Below are 12,557 nucleotides of genomic sequence, written 5' to 3'. Positions count from 1 at the left end.
CGAATTGCAGAATGAGAGGACCCTTCTTCCAAGTCCATATAGATTACTAAAGACTGGGGGGAATTCTTTTAGGCTTCTTATCTTACGTCCATTACTTTTACTAAATTTCAATGGGCTTTTTCAAGTGCTCCTTTTAATGCCTTTCCATCAAGTTTGCTCAGCGGAAGATTCCAGCATTTACATTTGAGTCTAGGTTGTAACTCTGATGTTGAGACAATTACCCATACTTTATTGTATTGTAAATTTTATCAGGATGTCAGAAATAGGCTGATTTTGCCCTCGTTGACCAGAGTTTTTAGACATTCAAATTATTTTATTAATTATTTACTTATTAATTATTTACTTTACATTTCCTACACAGTGGCAAAGTTTTGTTACACTGCCAATAGAGTGCGGAGAGCTCTGGGTAGCGTAACAAAATTGTAATTCTAGCTCTGTTCTGATCAATGCCTGGGAGAAGGAGACTGTTGTCACTGGGTGGAATTGCACTCCCTGGAAGGTGCTCGGCTCCAGAGTCCATTAGAGGAAGTTGGGGAGTGCAGTTGTGTCCCGATAGCCTTACTGCAATCCTCCCGCTCTGATGTTCTAATAGGGGACAAGAGTAGGGTTCCCTTAAACTCCAATGTCGGTGACGGGGGTTTCTTATGGCTCTAGAGTTCCTTTGACGTTGAGCTGTCCTTTGACGTCGGGGAGGCATGACATAGAGGGGGCCGATCCTGGTCCATGGTCATGGGTGAAGCAGATTTCTCAACCTCCTTAGACTTAGAAGTTGAAGATGACTATCGCCCGACTTCTTTTCTGTCAAAGTCTTGGTCTCCAATTTCTTCTTCTTCTTTGAAGAAGAGGTTGTAGAGGAAGACCTTTTAGGAGAACCTTCAAGGAACGGCCATAAGGACTGTTCATACAAGTGGGCATTTAGCTTTAGGGCCCTATCCTGCCTAGCTCTTTGGGTGAGCAAACTGCAGTGCTTGCAGGATGCCACTATATGCCCCTCTCCTAGGCAGTAAATGCACTCACTGTGCTCGTCGATCTGAGACATTTTCATCCCACAGGATGAACACTTTTTGAAAAGTGCCATCTCGTTCTCCATGAGAAGAAAAGGAGAAGAAAAAGAGTTTTTGGATACTCACCGTGAAGGCTCCTTCTGCTCTGAGGTACGGAGGGCATCTTCAGAGTGGGTGTTTTCCTTCCCTTGCTTTGGGAGGCAGGAACAAACTTCAACTTCCTGTCTCCTTAGGGGAAACACTCCCTCCTCCTCAGTTCTAATACTTTCTGAGCAATGATCTTTAACATTAGACAGGAAGGAAGAATAAAAAACATAACAACAAATCACCCAGCCCTTCAAAAGGAACCGCGGTTGTTGTTCCATTGGTTCCTTTTGTAATCTTGTCTATAGTGGAGGAGGGTTTGAAAGGAATGTAAGGGGACATTGCCAGAGAACCCCTTGTGATCCTTATGTAGGCTTTTAGGTAAGGACTTCTTTTTGTCCTTGCCCTCAACCAAGATAACTCTCCAACTTCTCACCAAAGAGTTTCTTCCCTTGGTAGGGGAAACCCATTAGTACTGACTTGGATCTATGATCCGCTTGCCAGGGACGGAGCCACAGTGCCCTTCTGGCTGCTGAGTTTGTGGCCCTAGCTCGAGTCACAAAGGACATAGAGTCCAAGGTGGAGTCTGCGAGAAAGGTCACCACCCTCAGGATTCTAGATGTGCCCTCTAGGGCATTCTTATTATCCTCTGGTATGAGTTGGATTAATTTTCTTGTCCACACCATTGTGGCTCTGGACACCAAGGCAGAAGTAATGGATGAGCTAATCGCTAAAGCTGAGGCCTCATGAGATTTCTTACAGGCCAGATCTGCCTTTCTATCCACCTGATCCTTTATCATCCCTGCACCTTCCTCAGTGACTAAATCGAAAGAATGGAGTGCTGTCCACTAGGGGAACCTTGAGCAGATCAGTGGTGTTACTAACCAAAGTGTAAAACTTCTTTGTGGTCAGGGGGAACTGTTTACTAGCCATTGGTTTGTCCCATTCAGCCTTTAGCAGGGAAATAAAATAATCTGATGCCGGCATTTCTCTGGTTGGACCGTCATGCATGTGAAAAAACTCTACTGAGCCCTTCTTTTTCTCTGAAGGCTGAGCCTCAGAGTCATCCGATTGGTCGAGGGCCACAAGAGTCATAGTCAGGAGGAACTGGAAGTCCTCTGCATTAAAAAGCCTGGTCTGCTTGGGCTGCATAACAATGTCCTCTCCATCTGAGGAGAATTCCCCCTCCTCCTTGCCTGATTCCTCGTCACCTGAGGAAATGGGAGAGGAGCTGCGCTCCATTGGGCAGGGTGTGCGTCTTCTCAGGCTTTTAGAGCCACCTTGATAAGCCAGTGGCTGCTCCCTTGGCATTGTTGGGAACTAACTCCCCCCCCCTTGGGCTAAAGCAGTCTCTGCCACAGCCATGTGCGAGCCTTGAATGGAAGGGGCCGGGGAGCTTTGAAAGGAAGGGACTGGGGAGGAAAGCTGCACAACCTGCAAGCCTTCAGAGAAGACATCTTTAATCAGAGCTGCAAGCTCCATTCTTAAATGGGCCAATAACCCTGTCTCAGCTGAGGGGGGGAAGAGTAACGATACCTGTTGCCGCAGTCTCCAGACCGATACGAGTAGCCAGTGAGATGCCAAAGTTAGAAGCAGGCGAGACGCCTTCAATGGGAACGTCCATCTGGGCGGTCTGGGGGGGAGGGAGAAACAGCAGCCGCCATTGTATTCTCCTGGCCACTTTGTAGAGACAGTTGTTTAATGGTCTGGGCTTCAGATCTTCTGGAGGTGGCCAATGAGCAGGCAGCAGAAAGCAGGCTTTTGGCACTTTTACTTTGAATCAAGTCAACTCGCTTTCTCTTGTCGCTCCCACTTCCCCCTTTTTTACCTTTCCCTTTTAAACCACCGGAGTGGCTGCAAAAGGGTTGATCCTGATCCAGTGGCATTGCCACGATAAGGCCAGGATCCAAATCCCCTGGGGAAATGTATTGGTTCGCCATCTTATTTTGGCAGGAAAAAATTCCTTTCCCCAATACTAGCCTAAGTAGAACAAAAATAGAAGCATAGATTAGGAGATAGTAAGCTTAGAAGCTTAGTTAAAGGTAGAATGAATGAAAATTAAGAAAAGGTAAGAAAAACAGGACAGTAGATGGTTTCCTAGAAACTAGCTAGCTGAGAGCTGCAAAAAGGCTGCTCTCCCATTGCGAGGCAGGAATCAAAACTGAGGAGAGGGGTATTTCCCCTAAGGAGACAGGAAGTTGAAGTTTGTTCCTGCCTTCCAAAGCAAGGGAAGGAAAACGCCCACTCTGAAGATGCCCTCCTCTCTCAGAGCGAGAACACAAGAGCTTACTAGACATGTTCTATCTCTTGCGGCAGCGAAGAAAGAACTAGAGGGATGGCCACTCACCCCTCCCCATCACATGACTGTTTTGGCGGGAAGAGCCATCGACGGGGGAGGGGAGCGAGTGGCAAGAAGTTTCTAGAAGCTTTCCAGCATAAAATTCTCTGCATCTGGACTGTGCATGTGCAGTTCCCATGTGGGACTGAACAGAGACCATGCCGATGAACTGAAAACTTTGGAAGGTCCCTGCAAAGCAGATGCTCCTGGCCCATCTGCTCCAGAACTGACCCTTCAGAAACCTGGACTGGGAGATCCTCCAGGACTTGCCCCTGAGGATCCTGAAGAAAAAGCTCCTATGCCAGAACTTCCCTCGGTCTCTCCAGGTCCTGAGGCAATTAAGTGCCAGTCCAGGACTCAGTTGACAAGGCCACCAGAATCGGCCTCCACTCAGCAGGAGAGACAGAGGGCTCTTGCTGAGATAGCCCAGCAAAGGTGCAGTGCCAAGCTGGCACCCCTTGCTCCACCTCCTGGGCCACAGCATGGTGGATGTAATCTTTTACAGGACTCTGGCCCCAGTTAAGCCAGGATAGATGAATACCAGGTGCTGCTTCCAGAGAAAGAGGAACTGCTGTCCTCTCAACCTTTTAAAACTTTGGGCTGAGAGGGGAAGCTGCTGGATTGACCAGTCCATTAGGTGTAAGCCTGTGTCCATTGTTCAGCTCCTTGCCTTCAGCTCCTGTTGACACTCAAGCCTCACTTTCCAAGCCTGAGGGCACTACCACTTGAGGTGACTCGACTGGCAGAATACAGGACACTGGCCCTAAATCAGAGGGCTGCCTCATGAGTACTACTTTTATCAGGCAAAATTAAGAAAGAAGAGCTGCTAATGTATGGTTACGTGTATTTGTCATGTAACTGGATTTGTTTAATTTAGAAGAACAAACTATTTAAAGACACTAAGGGCACTTTCACACATGCCGAATAATGCACATTCAATCCACTTTCAATGCACTTTGCAGCTGGATTTTACTGTGTGAAACAGCAAAATCCACTTGCTAATGATCATTAAGTGCATTAAAAGTGGATTGGATGTGCATTATTCAGCATGTGTGAAAGCGCCCTAAGGCAGTGGTACTCACTCCACATTTCACGGAGAGCCACACTTGCATCTAACAGCAATCAAAAGAGCCACATGACTACTGTATGCCTTGTGGAACACATACACAATCATAACATGTAACTATTAATATTGTGTTTAACTACAACTTTTTTATTACCAGAGTACCTCTGTGCATGTAGGATTGTCTCTCTCCACAGTTGTTGAAACTTAGCCAGCCCTTGTGCACCTGGAGTGAGAGGAAAGGCTATTTGCATTCCTAGTCCCTCCCTAGCATGTGGCACAGCAACTCTGGTGAAAGACTGAGATTGCCAAGGTGGCCAGAGGAGTGGTTTTACTCACTCTCTCTCCTACTGTCAGCTTGCTCTCCCCCTGGCAGTTGCCCTAGTGCTGACATGAGAGCACAGAAGCTGCAGAGAAGTGGGGTGGGGTATTGCAGAGGATGGGTCCTTTACCTCCATCCTGGAATGAGGCCCACAGCTCAGGGAGGCTCACTGCTTACCTGTCCTCCAGAGGCAGCTGGTTCAACATGGGAACCACCTGCCAACCACAAGCCATCACTTTCCTGGAATGTGGGAAGGCTGCCAAATGGGCAAGAACCACAGGTAGTATTCCTTCTGAGCCACAGAGTAAGCATCACAGAACGAGGGTGCCTTAGATACTTTACATTTCTTTTTAGTACTACAGTAAACGTATAACAATATACCTAATATGAACATATATGTAGTCAAATTATTACCTACATCATTACAATAAAATATACTTTGGCTTTATATGTACATATGAAAGAAAACAAATATTAGCAATTTTCTTGAAACCTTTTTTATGCAGGATGTTTTGTGTGTGTGTGTGTTCTGATGTGATCTGTGTAATTCTTTCTTTGTACGATACATGTGTGCACATACAATTATATAACTTAATCAACAGAACAATAAAACAGAAAGTTTATACCAGATGAAAATAATATGCGATATCTAGTTTAAATATATATGTATGATTGGTAGCAATTATACACTTTAAGCATAAGGACGCAAATATGAGTGTATGCACACAGATGTACATGCTGAGATCACGATAGGAATTTTTAAGAGTGTGGTGAGAGTGCATATAAGTATGAACATTTTCTGTGCCAGCAATTCCCAAATTTATCTTGTCACTCACCCCCTCTGATGACAGTTTAGCAGGTGTGCTATTGCAATAACTGGCAGTTCAGCTGTCACCTGGTAGGCGTAGGCTGGCTTATCAGTGTTCAGCACGTTTCTAGTTCTATCACTCTAAGCCACAAGAGATCACAGCCTGATTCTTTCTATTCACATTCGCACAGAAGCTTATTAATTAATGCTACAGTAGGGTATACACTGCTCTCTGGTGGCACAAGGTGAAACAAAATTATATTTAACTATTTGAAATGCTTAAATGGAATTCTAGAAAGTCCAAGGTAGTGGAATAAGGCAAGCTCTGTGCACTGAATACCCTTCACTCTCTGTAAAAGTTAATCTGAAAAGGTTAATAGGAATCCATCTGACTATACTATTTGATAGCCTTACCATTTCTGTATGCTGGAAGATGTATTGCTCTGACTTGTGATTGCTCAACAGAAAATGAAAAATCTAAATTGCATGGCTTAGCTTATATGTAGGATATAAGGTGTATGAGGAAAATGTGCCATATAATGTATGAATAAAGCAACTATATATGTATGTAAATCATTTTTAAAAACTCAAAGATGACACTCAGATTTCCTTTCATAAACTGTATCATGTATCAAATGCTGAACCTAGGGGTATAGAACCCACACACTGCAGCAAAGTAAAGGCTGGGGTGATGTTTGTACAAACCTGGGTCAGCTCCCAGGTTTGCACAAAAATACAAAAAGATGGGGGACCAACTTTGCAAAGCTTTAAAAATGTTTACTTACTGACGGAGGGGGGAGAGAGAGACTGATACCTTATGACACTATATAATGAGATCTCAGCTGCCAATTGCAGGTTGCTTAGCAATGCTATATACAACCAAAAGCAGCCAGAGTGATTGCAAGGTGCTGCTACCAGATAGTACAGGATAACAGGAAAGGGAGGACGTGGTGGGGAGGGTGGCAGACTCACTGCTGGTTGAGCCACGCTGCCTGAATCAAGTAGGTAGCCCCTACGAAAGAGATCCTTTGTGCCGGTATGAATTGTGGCTTCTCCCAGTTGATTGCTAACCCCAGCTGCATGCAAGATGACAACACTAGCCTAACCTGTGTCTCCAACACCTCTGCTGAGCTGGCCATGATGAGAGGGAAGATGGAGCACCCCAATGTCCTAAGGTGGGCAATAACTACAACAATAGCCTTTGTGAAGACTCTTGGGTGGTGGGTACTCCTAATGGTAAAGAGGCATACTGATAAATTTCAAACCCTTCTCTGAACCTAAGAAACTTCGTGTGACTTTGGTGGATTGAAATATGAAAGTAGGAGTCTTTCAGGTCCATGAATTCAAATCAAGTGTCCCTTGTCAATAATTCCATGACTGCTGGGAGAGACACCATTCTAAATTTTGGAACAAACAGTTATTTATTGAGATTACATAAATCCAGGATGGGCCTTTGGCCTCCATCCTTCTTATCTATAAGGAAGAACTCTGAATAAAATCCCCATTCCAGGGACTCGGGGAGACTAGCTGAATTACCCCTTTTTGTAAAAGTTCCCTCAGTTGAACCTATAATTCTTCCATAGGGTTATCTATGGCTCTCCAGCGGGGAAAACAAGGGGGTAACTCCTTAAATTCTAACAAATAACCAGAACTAACAATATGTAAAACCCAACTGTCATTACAGATCACTTCCCATTGAGGTAGATAATGGTTCAATCTGTTCAGGAAAAAGGAGCACACCACCCGGACATACTCTGCCCGTCAAAATTTACAGCCTTGTTGATGCTGCTCCTTATGCGGAGGTGGTGCAGAACCAGGCCTTGGCCTATTATTAGGCCTCCTCTTGCCCCCTTGGGGCTGAAAATGGTGATATCGGTGAGGATACTGTTGGGTCTGATGCTGCTGTTGTGGATAGTTCCGAAGCCTTTAATAAGGCGAGAAGAATCCCTGCCTTCTCTAAGTGTGGGAGCGGTCTCTGTTGGTGCTGGTGGCAGAAAGGACACCATATTCCTTTGCTGTTTGCCTATCTGCTTTCTTTTCTTTTAAAAAATCATTAGTCCCAGAGGAGAACAGTGTTGTGCCCTCGAACAGGAGATCCTCAACCCTTGCTCTGGTTTCTATAGGCAGGGCTGTGTAGCTCAGCCGGGAGTACCTTCTAAGTGTAATGGCAGAGACCAGAGTCCTGGTAGACACATCTGCTGCATGTTTCCCTGCAGCAGTCTCTTGCAGTGAGACCATTATCGCCTCTGAGTGCACTAATTTAATAGCAGCTTTTGCCTCTTCTGGGAGATTCTCTAGGTGGAGAGATACTCCCACATAAACAGCTGATATCCTCCTAAGATGGTTTGGTAATTTGCCACATGGAAATTCAGTGCTGCGGAAGAATAAACCTTTCTCCCATTCGCATCCAGCCTTCTACTCTCCTTGTCAGAAGTAGAGTGTTGGCCCACTTTCTGCTTGCTCTGCATCTCCTCCGTAACAATGGATGAAAGAGGAGGATGTGTGGAAAGAAAAAACAGTGTTGCTTACCTGTAACTGTTGTTCATCAAGTGGTCCTCTTTGCAGGCACACATGGGAACTGCGCATGCGCAGGCCAGCCTAAACGGAGACATTAAGAAAGCTTCGCTTTTAGCCCAGCAACAAGGATTGCTCTCCTCCCTTCTGGCAACAGTCCTTCCTGCCCTTTCGGACACGTGACGGAGGGGCGGGGAGCATCCGTCCCTCAGTTCTCCTTCTGCCACCGTGGTACCCAGACCCACCAGGCAGTGAGTCAGCCCACAGCAGGGAAGGAGGGGGGATGTGTGCCTGCAAAGAGGACTACTCGATGAACAACAGTTACAGGTAAGCAACACTGTTTTCATCTTCGTGGCCTCTATGCAGTCCCACATGGGAGATTAGCATGCTTACTTACTGTGGAGGTGGGTGTGGAAGCTGGTCACTGCAGAATGGCACTCAACACCGCTTTCCCCACAGTAGCATCCACTGTGGAATCGACATCCAACAGGTAGTGCAGGATGAACATCGAAGGCGTGGACCACGTTGCAGCATGGCAGATGTCCTGCAAATCCACATGGGAGGCAAAGGCAGCCAAAGAAGCCTGAGCTCTGGTTGAATATGCGTGAACTGAAAGTGGACACAGCTTTCTTGCTTCAGAGTAGGTCCTTTTAATGGCCGAAACCACACACCAGGACAATGTCTGATTGGAGACACTCTTACCCATGTTGGGCCACGCAAAACACTCGAATAAAGACATCTTTATTATTACAGCCAGAGGCCAGCATAAAATATAAAATGTATATCCTTTGGTTAAACCATACAGCTTCCACTTACATCATTTCATCCATGCTTACTAGTGTGAAGATTTATCCATAAGATCTTTATTCATCATTAGTGCTTTCCGTTTCCAACAGACATAAGAGCAGAATTTTGTTACGGAGTGTGAGATAAAATTAACCCTATCTTCCAGAAGCTGTACCTTTTCTCCTTTGTATTTTCTTTTCTTTTCCCCCTCCCATGTTTTTCCTTTTTGTACCCCCAACCTCCAAGGGAGGCATCAGTAAACAGTTGAAAATCATGAGAGGAAACCCCAAATTACATGCTCTTTAGAAGGTTGCCAGAGTCCAGCCACCACTGTAGAGACCTAGTTACTCTCCAAGGAATTGACAACATTTTCCACTGTGGATTCACATTGATCTTAAAATTACGAATAAACCAATTTTGTAAGGTTCTCAGGAGGAGTCTGGCCAGAGGCACTACAGCCATATTAGAGGCCTTAGGTCCTATGAGTTTTTGCACCTTCACGGCAGGTTGGTACCTGCAGGCGATCAACTGAGAAGCTAGGCAAACGATAGAGTTGACTCTAGATTGGGGCAAGAAGGCCTTGCCCACCTTGGAATCCAAAATAGATCCTATAAACTCAATAGATTGAGAGGGCGCTAACCTTGCAAAGACTTAGCAACATTAGGCCTAACATTTGTAGGGTATTAAGCACCAAGGCAACTTGGGTGGTCAATGTCTGGCAGAAATCTCCTACTAAAAGTCAATCATCTAGATAAGGGTAGATGGTACACCCCTGCAAGGTCAGATAGGCAACAACCTCTGATACCACCTTAGAGAAGACCCATGGTGCTGTAGAAAGACCAAGGGCAACACCATGTACTGATAGTGCTCATTGTTACAGGAGAACCTGAGATATTTCCAACATTGAGGTTGTATGGAAATATGAAAATATTGAGGTCAAGGACTGCAAACCACAATTTGGCTGGAGGAGGGGAAGGATCTCTGGTATGGACAACATCCAAAAGAAGTGAGCTCTTATGAACTTTCCTCCATTCTTCTTGTCCACCAAGATGAAGTGGGCTTAAACAAACCACCAGAACAAGCGCCAATGCGAGGTCAGCATCAATCTGGCGCATCGAAATCAGCCCTTTAGAGGCCAAAGGGCTCCAGCCCCAAGCAATCAGAGTCAAGGAACCTCTAGGGGATGATGCCCCTTTCGAGGTCAATGGAGCTGCCGGCCCACCAGGTGCAGGCTTAGAACTTGACTTCTTTGAATGTTTGGAGCCTGATGATGAATGTTTCTTCATCCTGAACTCCCTGGGGAGTTCAGACCCCGACTTCTACGAGCTCAAGGAGAGGCCTTTGTTGGAATGAGGCGGAGGCATGGACACCAAAGACGGGGATTTGGATCTCTTGTTCCCCAAGTCCTGAACTCCGGGAAAGTTCATGGTCCTCCCCCAAAGGGCAGCCTTGAGCCTCAAATCCCGGTCTTTGCAGGTATTAGGGGTGAAGAGGGCACAAGCATGACAAGAGGACAAGTTCCCATGTGGGATTGCAAAGAGGCCACGAAGATGAAGAACACGTATCTGGCTTGACCTGTAACTGTGAAACTAATTTATAATTTAAAACCTTCTAAAACTGTAAAGTGAAACATATTACAAAAATTAAGGATCTAGGTGATTTTAGATATTTTAGTGGAAAGAATGGAAATTGAGCATGCTAAAAGTCAGTTTTGTCTGAATGCAATATTTCATCAGTCACTTTTGAAAATCCAATTAGCCAAGTACTGCAAATGAAGACTGATATTACACCCCAACCCTGAGCATATTTCCTATGAAATGAATGAGCTCAGTTGCACTGAACTCAATTCTAACTAAGTTTAGAACAGGGCTATGGCGATACCTATGTGTACTAACAGTGCAATCCTAAGGGGGGAAATGGGCTTAGGAGATGGCATGACCTCAACGCCGGTGTAAATGCCACTTGCGCCGTTGAAATGGGCACTTATGCCAGCACTGGGCCTGTGGGCCACTTATGCCAGAGCCGGGGAGCTGTGCAGAAGCCCCATGCATGCACGCCAGTACAGCCGTGGTGGCAGCACAGCTGTGGTACAGGGACTTGCTCCAGTGCCAAAGGAGGCGTTCCCTGAGCAATTTCACCCGGAACCACCCCCTTTTGCCAGCATGAACTTATGCCAGTAAAAATGGGGATGCAGCCCATGGAACTGGAATTTGGAGAATTTTCCTGGTCGGCTTGCTGGCCATGGCACAGCAAACCACTCAGGAGGTAGTGTGGCTGTGCCGTGGTTGCTCCATCCCCAGCCACAGCACAACTATCCATCCTTAGGATTGCACTGTAAGAGTAGAATCGTAGTCATTATACAATAAGTAGCCAAGATTAAGAATTTTACTGTTCAAACACTTACACTCATGCAGAGAACAATCTGAACTCCTTAAAGGAAAGGTGGAATAAAATTGCACTAGAGAAGTAGGAAGGAGGAGGATTTGAGGTACACTCCTTCTTTCCTTTTCATGTCACTTTGCTTCTATATCTGTCTCCACATGATTCAGTAAGTGCCAACAATGTTGCTTTAATTCAGTCCCTGAGTTGAAATCCATGTCTTAATAAATTGTGCTTCCAAGCACCCTGTTCATACTTCGATATACTGAATAAAGAACATTTTACTGAAAACTCACTTTGTTAAAGGGAATTTAATATTTTTTCAAAATCGAGGGAGAAATTAACATCATCTTATGGCGCAGAAAAGCATCACATCCTTAAGAACTGCTTGGAAAGAATCCTAAGTAAGGTAAAGGTCCCCTGTGCAAGCACCAAGTCATTCCTGACCCATAGGGTGACGTCACATCCCGACGTTTACTAGGCAGACTTTGTTTACGGGGTGGTTTTCCAGTGCCTTCCCCAGTCATCTTCCCTTTGACCCCAGCAAGCTGGGTACTCATTTTACTGACCTCGGAAGGATGGAAGGCTGAGTGAACCTTGAGCCTGCTACCTGAAACCGACTTCTGTCAGGATCGAACTCAGGTCGTGAGCAGAGCTTCGACTGCAGTACTGCAGCTTACCACTCTGCGCCATGGGGCTCCTGGAAAGAATCCTAGTAAAGCCAAAAAACAAAAACAGAGAATTGTATCAGACACAATAAGTATAGATCATTTAAATTCTTGCTAAATTGATAGTATACAATAGTATACTATTCATAGTATACAATAGTATAAAGTATACAATTATATATTTTCAGTCTAATTACATTTCTGTCAAAATTGGACATTAAGGTACTATGTTCAGGAAAAAACGCCTTTACTTCAGTTCTGGATTGTACACTACAAAGCACAAACAGAAGGAACTTGTGGAGATGGACTGTCTTTGCTTTCCCCTTCACAAACAACCCCCTCTGACCCATGAAAAGCTGATGCAGGGGACAGGGGAGCCATGTTGACAAACTGACATATAGCATGGGGAACTGCTACAAGGAGGAGGACTGAGTGAAATTATCTCTTTCTCAATTGCACAAGAAAGACTTCAGCACTGATTGGGATATGTTTGATCACCAAAGCAATCACCTACAGAGTCAGGATCACTGGGAATTGGGGGATGTAAATCAGGTCCACCATCCCCATGTTTTTGAACCTCACAGGTAAGCA

The 12,557-nt window shown here is 45.3% G+C and overlaps 1 long non-coding RNA gene across 1 annotated transcript in view; it reads right to left on the bottom strand.

Moving 5' to 3' along the window:
• Positions 1–11,700, bottom strand: part of LOC130492914 (uncharacterized) — an 89,776-nt gene extending 78,076 nt beyond the window's left edge. The window contains exon 1 of the long non-coding RNA XR_008933895.1: positions 11,595–11,700. This is a non-coding gene — a long non-coding RNA (uncharacterized LOC130492914). The remainder of the gene's footprint in view (positions 1–11,594) is intronic.
• Positions 11,701–12,557: the final 857 nt, after the last annotated feature.

Source organism: Euleptes europaea, unplaced genomic scaffold (genome assembly GCF_029931775.1).
Source record: "Euleptes europaea isolate rEulEur1 unplaced genomic scaffold, rEulEur1.hap1 H_2, whole genome shotgun sequence".
NCBI classification, from domain to species: domain Eukaryota; kingdom Metazoa; phylum Chordata; class Lepidosauria; order Squamata; family Sphaerodactylidae; genus Euleptes; species Euleptes europaea.
The sequence above is the reverse complement of the archived record's forward strand: the minus strand, read 5'-3'. Positions and strand labels throughout refer to the sequence as shown.